General features: G+C 43.0%; 1 non-coding gene across 1 annotated transcript; it reads left to right on the forward strand.

Annotated features, from left to right (window-relative positions):
• Positions 1–963: 963 nt before the first annotated feature.
• Trnak-cuu (transfer RNA lysine (anticodon CUU)) lies at positions 964–1,036 on the forward strand. Its single transcript has one exon. It is a non-coding gene; the product is annotated as a tRNA-Lys (tRNA).
• Positions 1,037–16,073: the final 15,037 nt, after the last annotated feature.

The following is a 16,073-nucleotide window of genomic DNA, read 5'->3' on the forward strand; positions in this document are numbered from 1 at the left end:
GCGAGCGCCATACTCCGTTGTCGGCGTGATTCGCAGCACCAGCACGGAAGCCGTCCGTCTGGGAATCTCCTTAAGCGCAGTTCATCATCATCGCCCCGGCCACCATTCGTCGGTATAGGACCACTTGCCGGCCGGGAAGCTGCAAAGACTACGGTACCGTGAGTAGAACCCAAGCAGCACAACTTGTTTCACTACTGAACATTTCACTGTGTTGCAACATTCGGAAAGAATCCATCTTTGCGTATGTGCCATCAAATATAACTCTCTTGCAATCTAAAAAGCGCAAGAGGTGGAGCCTACGGAAACATCCTTCGATTGCAGTAAAATTGCAATAATGTTGCAAAATACTACGGCGGAATAAAATAAAATAAAAATATAAAACTGGATTCGATTTAAGGATCTTGTGATTGATAGTCCTTCACTCTACCACTGCACCATTCAACACTTCGAAGGGACTGCATGTTGACTCACCATAAAAACCATATGATTATGAAGTTTTGTACTCGAGTTTTCTGTTACTTGATTGCACCATCACCGGAAAAAATTGTAAGTTGTCAAAACGTTGAACGATGCTAAATTAAACATGAAGACACACTCAACATATCTGCAACTTAATTTAAACAAACAAATAAATTTTGAAAGACGCATTGAAGTTACATGGTAAAAAATATGCAACTTCTTGATTTTGTTTCGTGTTTGCAACATAAAGTGCAGTTTTCTTTGGTTGTTTGTTTTCAAATGTCAAACACGTACTGCATTGCAATGTTAATGAAACATTGATCACAACTCGAAGGTTTTTGACATCTTGATGCAACTTTTTCGTGCTTTGATGTTTTACCAATGCCTTTAATGAAACTGTATAGAAACAAGATGCTTTTTGGAAGATGTTGCGTGTGCTACTTGGGAAAACAAGCATGCATGCATATCTCCACACACACACGAGCTCGATCATCACAAACGATAGCCCGGCTAGCTCAGTCGGTGGAGCATGAGACTCTTAATCTCAGGGTCGTGGGTTCGAGCCCCACGTTGGGCGCCGAAATTTATAGCGCGCAAATGCGGCTAAAAGTTTTTCCCTTTTCCCGTCCCGTTCCCGACTCCGAAAACAGACGGCTTAAGCGCCACCTCCGAAGAGGACCGTCTGTCGAGGTTTGTTTGCCCGGCAAGAAACCCAACTCAGGGCGGGTTTTGTGTATAAGAGTCCAAATAGCGATTTAGGGGACGAAACAGGAATTCAAACAAAAAGCCTAATCGAGATTTCTCCAAAATTAGGAAACGCCCTAAGCTTTCCACAAAAATGGTTGGTGCTAACCGTCGTTCTACCAGTACACAAAGACACCACTCACGCGTATCATCATTGGAAGACTTCCCCCAATTCAAAAATTACTAGCTGCTTCAGACACGCGAGTGGAGAGACTGATTTCCCAGGCAGTCTATCCTGGCGTACAAAAATAAACAGAAAAACTAAATAGGTAGAACGACGCGAACGTGAGAAATCTCGAAGACAAAAAAAAACTTCTATTTAGCTTTCCCTACTGTGTGTGTGCGGATTTCTGGCTTCTATCGACGTCTAACTTCTACTATCGATCATTGTCGATCTTCGAGCTCGGTTAATGTGTGTGGAGTTTAACGCATGCGTATTGTTATTGTTTTTGGCTTTCTACTCACGGTACCCTTTGTCCGGCAGCGGACGAATGCTGATGGTAAAGCAGAATTTTACCGGCGGGCCGTCGATGGAGGCGATGTATTGCGGCAACCGTGCCAAATGCGGCGATGGCGGAATTTACTCGTAGACTACGGCGACGATTGGTCCAAAAACGATGGATTGCTGCGCAATGGAGATTGACGGTGGATGGTCCCGAACTGGTACGGAGACGCGCGCGCTGACAAAAGATGGCGCAGATGACGACGATGGGGATCGTCGAAGGCTTGATGGTGTCACACTACGGGTCGTAGCGAAGAGAAAAGGCTTTCTGTCGGAACGATGGTTCCCTTCCGGCTTTCCCCTCAAACCGGGACTTCTGTGCGCTGAAGCGTGGGGTCGAGAGTCGCGTTTGGCTTGTGGATGCGGTGTGCCGAGTACGATTCCTAGCGATTCCTAAATAAAAAGAGGTCGAACGGCTGTTCGACACATTTAACAAAAAAAAATCTCCACACAACAATTTCACTAATTACCTTTCCTGTTTACAATCGCACACACAAACTTGACCGCACGTAACCTTTTGGCTTAGGTTATTGAACTATAGGCTACACTGAAGGAACCAAAGTAACATTTTAATTTAATCTAGAAGACACATTTAAAAATCACATTTCACATTTAAAAAAATTACCAAATAAAACACACCGCGACACTAAACAATTATCACGCACTCTCGCCTCTTCCACGATCCAGGTCAGAATGGACGAGTAGAAGTTCTTGAAGCCCTCAAAATAAGTGAGGACTTATTGCTTCGTGACCAGAAGTACGTGAAATTACCGAAGTAATTGCACGACTTGATCAAACACGATTCTCATCAACCACGAATGTGAACCGATAAAAGCGCTATCTCTTTCGCTTTCCTTTTCGTCTGAATGACCTGTCTCGCTTATACTTTTTAAAAGAGAGCAATGCTCGGATTGTCCTTCGGGTTTTATAGCGGAGTGGGAATGATCGCATACGCTTTAATTAATGAAGGCGACTTGAATGCAAGCTATGCGGATTTGAAGTAGTGCATTTTATTGGAAATGGGGACACTGAATATCTCAAACATAAATGACTATGGGATGCAAGTGAATTTAACAATGAACATAAATAATTACAAATAGAAAATAAATTAACATTGAGAACAAAAATAATAAATAGAACGGAAATATTTATATTAGGTTATTATATTATATGTACAATTTCACGATTATATTCAATAAATCTAAAAATAATATTTACAAAATAGTGACCATGTTACAGCAGACTATCCGGTCCGATGACCGGTCTACACATTTCCTCCCTCCCGATGACGGTTTTGACGTCCCGCAGTGGGCATCCATCGTATGTCTGCTCCAGTTGTGCATAGAACGATTCTTTCTCGTCGTCGGCTCTCCCTTCATGTGGGCAGTGCACGTTGATGACGCTCAGCTTGCACATCCTTGCGTTGTTTGGCTGCCACCCAATCATGCGTTGGCGCATCTTGCCCAGCACTATGAAGCCGGTTCCCAGCTCGTTGGTAGTGCCACAGCTTTGGTAGAAGGCTCGATGCCTGTTCTGTCCTGTCCAGCAAATTTCCTGCAGCGCTACGACGTCGAAGTTACGGGGATGCAAATCATCGTAGATTATCCTGACGCAACCTGCAAAGCCTAGCGACTTGCAGTTCCATGTTCCAAGTTTTCAATCGTGGTCCTTCATTCGTCGCTTAGGTCGTATTCAAAGACAACAATAATTGCGCACAATCTCTTGTTTAAGTCATAAAATTCCCGAGCGAAATGGACTTTTTGTTCGGCATTTTTTCCCAATCTCAGCTCTTGCACAGCACAGGATGATTATTGAAATGAGGTGAATGAAAATTCATCCAAATTGAGTGGATGGAGAAATACATCTTGAGATCCAATTGCGATATGGAACATCGACATGTCGATTCGTCATGCTAGGAGTCAACATATGAAGCTGAAAGACAGATCAACCTTTAGTGACGAAGGTAGATCCCTGGGAATTAAAAAAATAATATGCGAATGTGTGTCTCTATTATCTATATACAATAGGGTGGCTCAAAAAACACTTTTTCAAAAATGTTGATGGGCCGCTCTCTTATTCGGTTCTATTTGATATCCTGATGCTCTGGACAAAATTTCAGCCAAATCGGTCAACGTTTGGGCGGTGCTAAACTCGTCGGAAGTTTATATGGAAAAATGTATGCAGAAACATCTAAAAACAGTGATTTGCAGTTGGACGGTACAATTTACGATCAAGAACGATGATACTCATTCAGTTCTTATAGAATTAAATACAGAATGTTATGCTGAAAACCGCGAGAAGATTAGAGTTTATTAGGCAAAGATATTAGCCTCTTACTGGAGTGTTGTAGGGGTGAATTTATTTCTTTTCAAAGGTAAAAGAAACGAAATTTGCTCAAACCCCACTACAGATAAATGCTAATAACTCAGCTGGGCAAACTCTAAACTTCTCGCGGTTTTCTGCGTAACATTCTGTATTAAATTCTTCTAGATCTGGATGAGTATCATAGTTCTTCTTGCTAAGTTGTGCCGTCCAACTGCAATTCACTGTTTTTGGATGTTTCTGCATACATTTTTGCATATAAACTTCCAACGAGTTTAGCACCGCCCAAACGTTGACCGATTTGGCTGAAATTTTGTCCAGAGCATCTGGGCATCAAATAGAACCGAATAAGAGGGCGGCCCATCAAAAAAATTGAAAAAAGTTTTTCCCATCCTAATTTGAGGCACCCTAATATACATATAAATGAATTTCTGTGTGTCTGACCCTTATCGGAAACTACTGAACCGATCGGCGTGAAAATTTGTATGCAGAGGTTTTTGGGGCCGGGGAAGGTTCTTAAGACGGTCCGTGACCCCTCCCCACTTTGGAAAGTCGGGCTCCCATACAAATGAAACACAAGTTCTTGCATAACTCGAGAACTAATCAGAGAATCTAATCTAATCGGGTCCGCTAGTATATAAATATAGGAGAGTGTCCATTATGACACTAATTCTTTACTGCTCATCAAGACACTGATCCCCCTCATCAAAAAGTCAAACCACTCAATTTAACTTTAAGAACAAATATATAATGGGTCTGGTTGATGATATTGACCAATGTGCATAAAACTGTACGCATCGTTATCGCGATCGTTTACCAGACAATTTTAAACAGCAACCTGATGCCACCAGCACCGAATGCTAATTCACACTTTCGTTGAAAAAAAAAACTGGTGGACCATAAACCGTGTTTTATTGGCACAGATTTACATTCGCAGTCCGACACCTGCACACACTGCACTCATTCTGTTCCGCATGATCAACCTGGGATCGTGGCCTGGAGCAAGCCGAGTGACATTTAGATTTAACGATCGGGCCCCATCACCATCAGCCAGCAAATAACAGCAAACATCTTCATTACCGTCGTTATGTCGTTTGTGTGCTTTAGATGTATTAATTTTTAATTTCAGACCCATTATTTTCGGGACAGATAGAATGGGTACCAGATTTCGATTTTTTGTGACGGTCAAACCAAGAGAACTGAGTAGAAGATTTAATGCTTACTATGTACTGATCTTATTGTACACTAATTACGTAAGGGGTCGTTGGAGAGGAGGGTTCTGTAATTTTCCTACGCCCCATGCGAAAAAAATATATTTACAAACGATCTTACTGTATAGGGAAAAGGGTTTGAAAAATCCTCAAAATCCTTTTCTATTGTTTTTTTTTTTAATTAAGGATAATGCCAAAACCAATAACCTTTGATTGTGCAAACTATTTTATTCACTAAAATAGGAAAGATATTATTGTAGCTGCCGACGAGAATTTAAAATTACAATTACGGAAAACAATCTGTCAGTCAGTCGAGGTCAATACTCTTCGGCCACAAGTTGGCCACAGGATGCGAAAAAACAACTAATTACACAAATTTCTCGACCAAAACATGACAAAATTCGTCACATCTGTGTGACACATACAGAATTTTATCTCAGCGCACCGAACGAACGGGAGCGGCAGATGTTTATCGATCTTCAAAAAATCTCGAACTCTGTTCGTCGGCAGTACGGCGTGCACCGTGAGAGTATTTGCAGCGCATGAAATCAAAAGAAAATCGTTCCGAAAATAACCATTTGGCGATATCGACGTGATAGTGGAGACAGATGGAGGTGCACCGCGGTGGCAGGCAGAGTGGGAGCCACTTGTTTGCAACATGCACTGCTATAAATCAAAAATCTGTTCACCCCAATTTCGTTCGGTAATTTAATTGACTTTTATCTCGGTTTGCGGTTGCATCAGTGGGGACGACATTCTGCTCGAAGTGGTACTTTCTTTTACTGATGTTGCAAATTGTTGTAAATATATAGAATAATGGACTAGTTGGGCAACACTCCCTATTCTCGTCCGCAACGTTCATAACTCGGCGGAATTACAACCGAATTTCTTGATTCTAAGTACAAACATGGTTAGTATCAATAGAGGGCTAGTGACAGGCTGAGACAGGCTTTTTGGTACTTAGCCTCATCCGATTTGCTTGCAACAGGTTGCATTCGACGCGGAATCCTTCCTAATTTTTCGCTATTGAAAATTGGCTTAATCGGCCATTGCGTTCCGGAAATATTAGAAAAACATTAATTTTTTCCCCATTTTTCCCCTTGGAAAAAAAAAATTCAAAATCGAAATTTTTTTTTCAAAAACTGTTGCAATGCATTCAAATGAACGCAATTGAATGTGAATTGATGGAAATAGCTGAATCTATCTCCCTAAAGTCCATTTTCGACCTCTCTTATGTGATTTTCTTGTTATTCTTATGTGTTTTCTTGTTTTATAATACACGAGAAAGGCATCATCACCGCTAGGTGGATTATTCTGGGTTTTTAGAACTAGATCTAGTTTTTTAGAACTTTTAAATTGCATCCAGGGATGCCAGATATACAGACATGTCTGTATTTATACAGACTTTTGGTCTTGCATACAGACATCATGCAGGCTACAGACATTATGCAGACTTTTGATTGATGTTACAGACTTTTACAGACATTTGTTTTCTTTGGAGGAAAATCGAAGCAGAAAAAATCATGAAAACCTGAGAATCTCCGATGATGATTCCAGTATAAATCAAAACCTAATGTTGCTTCTGAAAACATTACGTAGGGAATCCTGAGAGAACAACACCAAAGAAAATCGAATCAATTTTTCTGAGGACCCCGGAATTTTTCGTTCGGAATTCTTGAAGTAAGCCTGGAATATGCTTAAGTGTATATTCTTTAGAATAATTGTACAAACTTCATAAAGATTTTATAAGTAATTCGAAGGTGAACTTGGACACTTGAATGGAAGAACTTGATTTTACAAGCATCCGCTGACAAAATGCTCCACAGAGTTGCAAACGTCACAGGCATTACAGATAGTACAGAAAGCGCTCCTGCCGAAATCATGCAAGGGCCGCCTGTGTCCGATTTGGAGCCGGATGATCTGCTGTTCTTTAAAATAGGGAACCTATGTCCGCGCCCATGTGGTTCCTTTAATTTTCCGGAAATAAACGGATGTAGTTGTCCAGTTTTTTCCAGTTTTCTTAAATGATTTTCTTCATGCAGGTTTTGACATCACAAAACGGGACGGATGTCGTGATGTTCGACTTCGGCAAGGAGATCCGCCTTCTTGTTGCCAGGCACTCCGCAGTACCCCTTCAGCTTCAGGAAAGGGATCTTGTATTCTCCAGCAGTGGGTGCGGCGAACAAGCCGGCTAGTGGCAGATGGCCGCCAGCACACGGTGGCAAAAAGACAGAATGCCAGCCTCCGCGCAGGCAGACTTGGCTGGTGTTGCGAGTAACAGTTCTAAGGCGGCTCGAACATAGGAATTGAAGGACCTCTCGTTGTTGGTTCAATGAGGACGAGACAAGGTCCGAACCACGTTGTCTCTGGTCCGACAATTCACTTAAAGTTCGAGGAAGGGCGAAAGGAACGAGGGTCTCCGAACAATGGAGGCTCTGAGAACTTCCTCAATCTTTTTGTTGGAGATGGGTCAGTCCCTCAACCAGCGGAATGAGGACATGTCCTCGAACGCATTTACTGGTTGTCAGAGTATACCAAGTTCCGGACAAAAGCAAAGAGGTTGCCGGAAAATCCCCATTTTTGCCACTGTTTGAAGCCCTGATGAAGGCCTTGGAAATGTTCTAGATCCGCGTGCTTGTCGTCGTTGTGCAGAACATAATAATTTACAGCCGCTGATTTACAAACGCTTTTCCGCCATTCATCCGGAAAGATTCGATTCGACCATGCTTGGTTGATCAACCCCAGAACCAGATTTTGGCGGGGTTGGGAAAGTTTTTGATGATGAAATAACCAACCATATCGAGACCTAATGATTTTCCGTTACTCATTGAGAGGGCGAAGGCAGCACTGAGGCGGAAAACGCAGAATTGTAATTGGTGTTTTGTGAATCCGGGGGGATTCGAAAGATAATCGCTAACGGAAACTAAATGAATTACAATTATTTTTATTATACATTATTAATTATTTCCTGGATCGAAAACTTTTTTCGAATTTCAGATTATTGAAGCCTTGATATTCGATAATATCAAAAATGTATGGTTTTGAGCAATTTTCTATTTCCAGTATACCTCTGAAGCCCCATACAGACAAATACAGACATTTTACTGAGATTAACACAGACATTTAAAAATTGTATCTGGCATCCCTGATTGCATCTCCTTCCAGCAATTGTGCACTATTGTTATCATTGGCTTTTACAGATTAGATACTCAAACATCTAAAAATTTTCATCATCCAGCGACAAATGTAATATTATTCAGAAGCTGGTGAATAACCAGAAAGCTACGAAACGACTACTATACGAAACAGCCAAAATACAATCATTCGCCCTTCTAAAATGCGGAAGAAAAGTTTACATCGTAATTACTTCATGTTTTGCAGCACAATGGAATGGCCCACAGATTTTTTGTTATTTCTTGCCAAAAAAAATGTGTGAAGAGATAAATAGCTAACCACAACAAACAACAGCGACCACATGACAGTACAGCAGTTTGAACAAGTGTGCGGAAGAATGTGAAGTGCTTCGGAGAGGGCAACAAATCAGTAGTTGGGTTAATTTGATGCGACCGTGTGAAAGTTTTTATTTCTGCAACAGCAGTGAGTAAAACTCTTCTGATTATGAGATTCTCATTTTGAAAACAACATTAAGTATCGACATGTGGTTTGCTGTTTTGTCTTCCGTTCTCTTGTACAGACATTGTGATTCACAAAAAGGTTCCTAATAACTTTTATGGTCAGCTGGTATTGTGAGATGAATTCATTAATGCATGAACTGCATCAACAAACAAATAATATAATATCACGAGTTTTTTCAAGCAAGATAAGTTCCGGGTTTTTTTTTCACTTGCAGTCAGATATTGGCGAAAGACTATTGCATCACGCATTTTGCGAGTTGCCAGTATGACGTTCACAGTTAACATCAAGAACAAGTGATATTTTAATGGTAAAAGGTTATAGACATATTTTATGATTCTATGCATTATCAAAAAACACCATCGAAATTGAACCTAAATCTTACTGACCGATGGCACCAAGTTGGTAGGATTCATTCCAAGATCGCCACGGGAGACTCACGTTCGGAAAATGTATCCACTATATGGTAAAGTGCGTTTGGTGCCGCTAGATGCCCGCATGCTGCTACCAATTACAAGACTGTGAACAAAGGATGGAGAAATTAGGAATTTAAATGGATAAAAAAATATGAAGGAGCTACTCACTTTTCTGTGTGGGACGATACGATCTTATTCGACATAGCTCGTTTGGTGACCTGGAAACACTGTGACCTGGTGACCTGTGAAAAGAAATTACTTGATGGTTTTAAACAAATGTTAAATGAACTTTGCAGCACATCAAGCAAATTATTACGGACTGTATCGAAAATAAGTTATCCATAATATTTTATTCGAAAAAATTGGATTATTTTGAAAAATTTTAATAAAATTTTATAATTGCCTAGCAATATATGTTAACCCTGCTTGTTGTTTTATGAAAAAATATGGTACGGAATAAATATTGCAATTATAAAATAAATATTTATCCAATCTTTTTTTTCCTAGTCACAAGTCGGCATAAAATTGCGACGTTTTATAAAATTTATTACTTTCTGGTCCAAATTCCGGTCACTTGATTTTGATTTTCTTCCTTTTTGCCTTTCTCGTACAACAAAGTTGTACCGAAAGGCTATCATTTCACTCCAAAATCGAACTTTTTATAGAAGTCTCGGTGACCCATGATGTTATATACCAATCGACTCAGCTCCACGAGCAAAAATGAATAACTTATTGATAACAAATTCTATTATCCGTTTATCAGACATTTTGATAACTGAATTTGTTATCATTTTGGCTGAATTAACAGCCAACATAACAAAAATGATACCAGAATTTTGCTCCTGAAATAACTAAATGAAAACAAATTAAGTTATTACTGATACCAAATTGATAACACATTTTGTTATACATGTTTGTTGGCGCTTACCAATAATTCGTCCTACGTTGTGTCTTCGTTCTTTCTAATTATGTTTAAGTTTTCTCCCACGCAGCTCCACCGTGAAAGGTACCAGCAACGGATAGTAAGCTTCACTACACCAGCAGCAGCAACATCAACAGCGACAACGGGGGCAACGAGGCACGGACTAGGCAATCAAAGCACAGAAATGATTGTTCAGCACTACACTACGTTTATTTTTCTTCTTAGAATATTAACTAGAACTATGTAGTTTAGCTTAACACACTGGGATGCAATTAAATCTTTATTTAAACTTCCACGGGCTTTGCACATGCAGGTTGAACTTCGAATGACTAGATTTCGTTGGTTGACGAGTGTTATAGGTTGAGTTGGATTCTATGCTACGAGCAAAACTGCACACTTAAAATAAATCGCCGAATTCGGTAAAATTTTACCGAAATCTCAACAGCAGAACTGTTCGGTAAATAATTTAACTGATTTTCGGTGATTTTGACAGTTGAACAATGGAAAAAATTACAAAAAATCTGTAAAATAAATTACCGAACAGTTCTGCTGTTGAGATTTCGGTAAAATTTACCGAATACGGTAAAATGAGTTAAGTGTGTGCCAGTTTAAACGGGCGAAAATCTCTACTGTATGTTGAACTGTTCTAATGGAGTACGTTCTCTATATTATTGCATGCAAGTGACGTCAATCTTCTATGCATAGACCTAGCGCATGTTGACCTAATGCTAGTTGCTCCAACATACCCGCCGCCTTGAATGGTTACGTTCAACATAAATAATGTAAACAAAAACAAAAGTTTTCAGCTAATTCTACCAGGTAAGTACAATTTGTGTAACAAATATTCGATTTTTCTTCTATTTACAGGCAAAAACTATTTCTTATGGATGGGAATTTGGATAGTCGACAGTTTCTTCTCGTTGCTCCTGATCTAGAATTGGCTCGAAACACGGAAGTAAGCAAATTCTGGTAATTGGTCGAATGATGACTCCTTTGGCGGTGCGAAGGCTAACAACTCGATTCAATCGATCTCTTCCAGGATGTACTTCAGTGATACGCGCAAGTGGCCAACGGGTTGTTGGCACCATTTCGTCAACTAGGATGACCATCCTTCCAGGCCGGATCTCGTCGTTTCGTGCTGCTAGCTTTGTATCTCTCATCATCTCCTGCAAATACTCGGTTCGCCAGTGAACCCAGAATTTCTGAACGTGATGCTGGAGCTTCTGAAGATGTTCAAGGGGCCCACTGGTGTATGCTGAGTGGCTGGGTCGGGCAGGGCGTACATCGAGGTACCGATGAGGAAGTGTGCTGGTGTTAGGGCGGCGAGGTCGTTAGGATCATCGGACATCGGTAAAGAGGACGGAATTCATCGCAGATTCTATTTGGTGCAGAATAGTATAACATGCTTCAAATGACAGACGTGTATTACCCAATTGTCGAAATAGATGTCGTTTGGCAGTCTTGACCGCCGCTTCCCATAGGCCACCGAAATGTGGGGCCTTGGTGGGAGTCAAGTGCCAAGTAATTCCCTGATCTGTGCAAGCAGAAGCAATAATGCTCTGCTCGTTTTGGCTCCTAAACCTGGCAAATAGCTCGCCTAGCACTCGTTTTGCTCCCTCAAAGTGTTTTCCGTTATCCGAATAAATGTGGGCTGGGATTCCACGTCTTGCAATGAATCGGCGTAACGCCGCAATGAACCCCTGGGTAGAGAGGTCCCCAACTAACTCTAGGTGGACAGCCTTTGTTGCAAAGCATATAAATATGCACAGGAAAGCTTTTGCCGGGGCTACTCGTTTATGGATGGGTTTCATGTATAGAGGACCAGCATAATCCACGCCTGTGTTGGAGAAGGGACGACTTGGTATGACCCTCGCTGCTGGTAGCTGACCTATCTGCTGGTGAGCGGGCTGCGGACGATGGCGTATACACCGGAAACAATTTCGTACGATGCTATGGACCAAACGACGACCGTTCAGTGGCCAGTATTCCTCACGAATCGACGACAACAGAAGACGCCCGCCGCCGTGGAGGAGCTTCCGATGATAGTGTTCTCCGATTAGCCTGGTGAATGGATGATCTTTTGGGAGGAGGGCAGGGTGTTTGGACTGGTATGGAAGCTGAGACAGATTCAATCGGCCTCCTACTCGTAGTATTCCTTCCGGATCGATGAATGGACACATTCGACGTATTGGCGATTTCTTCATTACGGTATTTCCTCGCTGCAGGCCTCGGGCAAGCCTGGTTAGAAGGGCATTAGCGTTGACAAGCTCCTGGACGGTGAGTGACTGCGCGTCGAGTTCGATTCCCGTGAGGGGTGCAATTGACTGGGTTCTGGCCTTTGAACGTGTTTTTGTTACGAAACGGAGGCAATATCCTACCGTGTGGAGTAGTCGAGTATAGGACGACCACCGAAGAAACCATGGGTTGATGCTGGTTGTTGTTTGAATGGATGCAACAATGCTTTTGGTTTCCAGAATGTCCTCCGAGACGGCAGGTAGGTTTGAAATTGGCCAGGATGACTGTTGGTGTGCTAGCCATGAAGGGCCATGCTTCCAATCTTCACTTTGCAGGAAATCTTCCACTGACATTCCGCGTGAAACTAGATCCGCGGGGTTCTCGGAGCCGGATATATGGTTCCATTTGCTTCCATGGGTGAAGTGTTGCACCTCGGAGACCCTATTGGCAACGAATGTTTTCCATGCGCTAGGGGGTGCTCGAAGCCAATACAAACAAACGGCAGAGTCGGACCAGAAATACGATGCAGATACATTGATGTGGATTGCCTGTTTGATGCGATGATGTAGATGAGCTGCCAGAACACAAGCACACAGTTCCAGGCGAGCTATTGTCAGTCTCTTTAGTGGAGCTACCTTGCTTTTTGAGGCAAGTAGCCTGATTCGTACGGTACCCAGAGCATTTTCGCAACGGACGTATGTGCATGCTCCGTATGCAGACGTTGACGCATCAGCAAATGTATGCAGCTCGATTTGTGCATCTGGGAGAAAGGCGTAGCGATCAATTCGATAGGTTGCAATTCTTGGAAGCTCAAGTCGAAATTTTTCCCATTTTAGTCGAATAATATGAGGCACTGGGTCATCCCAGTCGCAAGAGAGGGACCATAGCTCCTGCATCAGGATTTTGGCTCTGACTACGATGGGTGCAATTAAGCCGAGCGGATCGAAGAGTCTAGCGATGTCGGAGAGGATTGATCGCTTTGTTGGAGGCTCATCACGTTGCTGTATTGGGGAATCGAAACGAAGTGTGTCGGACTCTGGCTCCCATCGAATTCCTAGCGCCTTTATCGATTCGTTTGGTGTGAACTGTAGGCTTGATTGCGTTCCGATTTGGTCATCCTGGAGCCCCTGCAGTACTTCAAGGCGGTTTGATGTCCACTTTCTCAGCATGAATCCACCTTTCAAGAGTAAGTTCGCCAATTCTTCTCGTAGTTGGATAGCTTCCTTGATGGTTTTCGCCCCTCCAATAAAATCGTCTACATAAAAGTTTTTCCGAAGTGCTTGGCCGGCAACTGGATAGTCATTACCTTCATCCGATGCAACTTGCTGGAGTGCTCGAGTCGCCAGAAAAGAGGAAGGGGATAGACCGTAGGTGACGGTTTGCAATTCATAGGTTTGAACTGGGGAGTTTTTTGTGAACCGGAAGAGAATGCGTTGCAAAGGACAATCATCTGTGTGTAGGCCAACCTGCCGGTACATCTTCGCTATGTCACCTACCAGAGCTACGGGATGAGTCAGAAACCGGAGAATGATGGCAAGAAGGTCATCTTGGACCACCGGACCCACGCAGAGAGCTTCATTCAGGGAGAAGCCGGTTGAAGTACGAGCAGAGCCGTCGAATACGACTCTTACTTTGGTGGTTGTACTTGCCTCCTTGATTACGGGGTGGTGAGGAAGATAGTATGTGTGGGAGTGATTTCCATCGTCCGACTCGACCAATCGCATATGGCCGAGGGAGAGGTACTCCCTCATGAAATCGTGATATTCTTCCTTCAGCTTTTGGTCCCGTTCTAGTCGCCGCTCGAGTTGCTCGAAGCGACGAAGAGCACCGATTTTGGATTCACCTAGCATCGCGTCGAAATCGGGTTTCCGTGGTAGCCGGACAATGTAGCGGCCTGTCTCGTCACGAGACGTTGTGGATTGGAAGAAATCCTCACAGTGGCGCTCCTCTACCGAATAATTGTTGTCAACGGTCAATTCTTCAGTTTTCCAAAAACGTTCGATACATTCCTCAAGTGTCGGCATAGAAACAGCGACGATACTGGGAGTAATAGATTGCCGTTGAATAGGGTGACCCGTGCTTGCTGATCCCGTTACTACCCAACCGAAAACGCTGTCTACCAGTGTCGGACAACTGAAGACGAGCAGTACTTGGAAAGAAAGAGTGGTAGTGTTTTGCGCCCAGAACCATGTCAATCTGTTGGCTCTTATTGAACATGGGATCGGCCAATGACAAATTTTGAGGAATCTGCCAGTCTGCGATGCATATATCTTGTGCTGGAAGATCTGCAGTCAAGGTATCCATTAATAGTAGGTCCACACCGCATTCAAAACTGTCGTTCCGCGATTTGATTCGAGCAAAGATTGATTCCTTCACTTTCTTTGAAGTATTTCCAGCTCCCTGAATTGTCACGTTCACAGAAGTCCGCTTCAAGTGCAATCGTCGTGCCAGACGATCCGTGATGAGATTTGGTTGAGAGGCACTGTCGAGCAGAACACGTGCTATGTGGTCTTGTCCGTATGCATCGACTACCTTCACCAGTACCGTCAGCAGAAAAACGTCTTCTCGAGATTGTGGAGCGGAGGCACTGGCAACGACTCTGGGACACTCTTCAACATCTACGACGGATGATCGGGGAACTGATTCCGCAACGGATGAAGCAGCAGACTGGATAGCTTGCGTCGACATAGACGTGCGAGTGGAAGGCGAATCGTTTACAGATCTAGTGACGTCACCGGAATGCAGCATCGTATGATGGCGTTTACGGCAATGCTTGCAGCTGTAAGTTGATGAGCAATTACGAGCAATGTGATCACTTTTAAGGCAATTGTGACACAGGTGCTTGCTCGATACGAAACGCAGCCGTTCGGAATGAGACTGCTGATTGAACCTTGCACACTTCATGAGCGGATGATCTTGATTGCAAGCTGGACATTTGCAGGCGGAATTGGAAGTAGAAGCACATGATACACGGAAATTGGGAGCCCTTTTGGAAGAATGAGATGACACGTTTGGAACGGATGCGGGTTGATGATGGTTCACCAGAATGGACTCTAAAACGCGCATACGACGCTGAAGAAACTCGATCAAGCAGTCGTAGTTCGGGTTGCTAGAGGTTGATGCGTACTCTTCCCAGGCTTTCAGCGTGTCGTCAGGAGTTTTGTGCACAATAGATGTTCTAGGATGGTGCTCCAGGACTCCGTTGGTTCACCTAGTTGACACAGGATCTTGGTGTGACGCTGGAATTCATCCACCAGTGCATGCAGAGATGCAGCAGTTTCCCTTTTAGCCGAGTTGATTTCGAACAGTGCTTGGAGATGCCGTTTCTTCAACAGGTATTCATTGGCGTACCTGTCCACCAATGTTTGCCAAGCCAGGTTGTAATTCGCTGAGCAAATCGCAATGGACTCAATGAGCTGAGCCGCTTCACCTTTCAGGTCTGCTCTCAAATAATGAAACTTTTGGATGGCTGCAACGTCAAAATTTGAATGAATGAGCCCCAGAAAAGTGTCATGAAACTCTAGCCACTGCATGTAGTCTCCGTTGAATTCAGGAAGCGAGATCGTAGGTAGTTTCAACCCAGCGAGAGCGGAAGACGGCGAAGAAGAAGATTCAGGGATGCGAGCTTG

The sequence above is a fragment of the Armigeres subalbatus genome, chromosome 2 (assembly GCF_024139115.2).
Source record: "Armigeres subalbatus isolate Guangzhou_Male chromosome 2, GZ_Asu_2, whole genome shotgun sequence".
In the NCBI taxonomy this organism is placed as follows: domain Eukaryota; kingdom Metazoa; phylum Arthropoda; class Insecta; order Diptera; family Culicidae; genus Armigeres; species Armigeres subalbatus.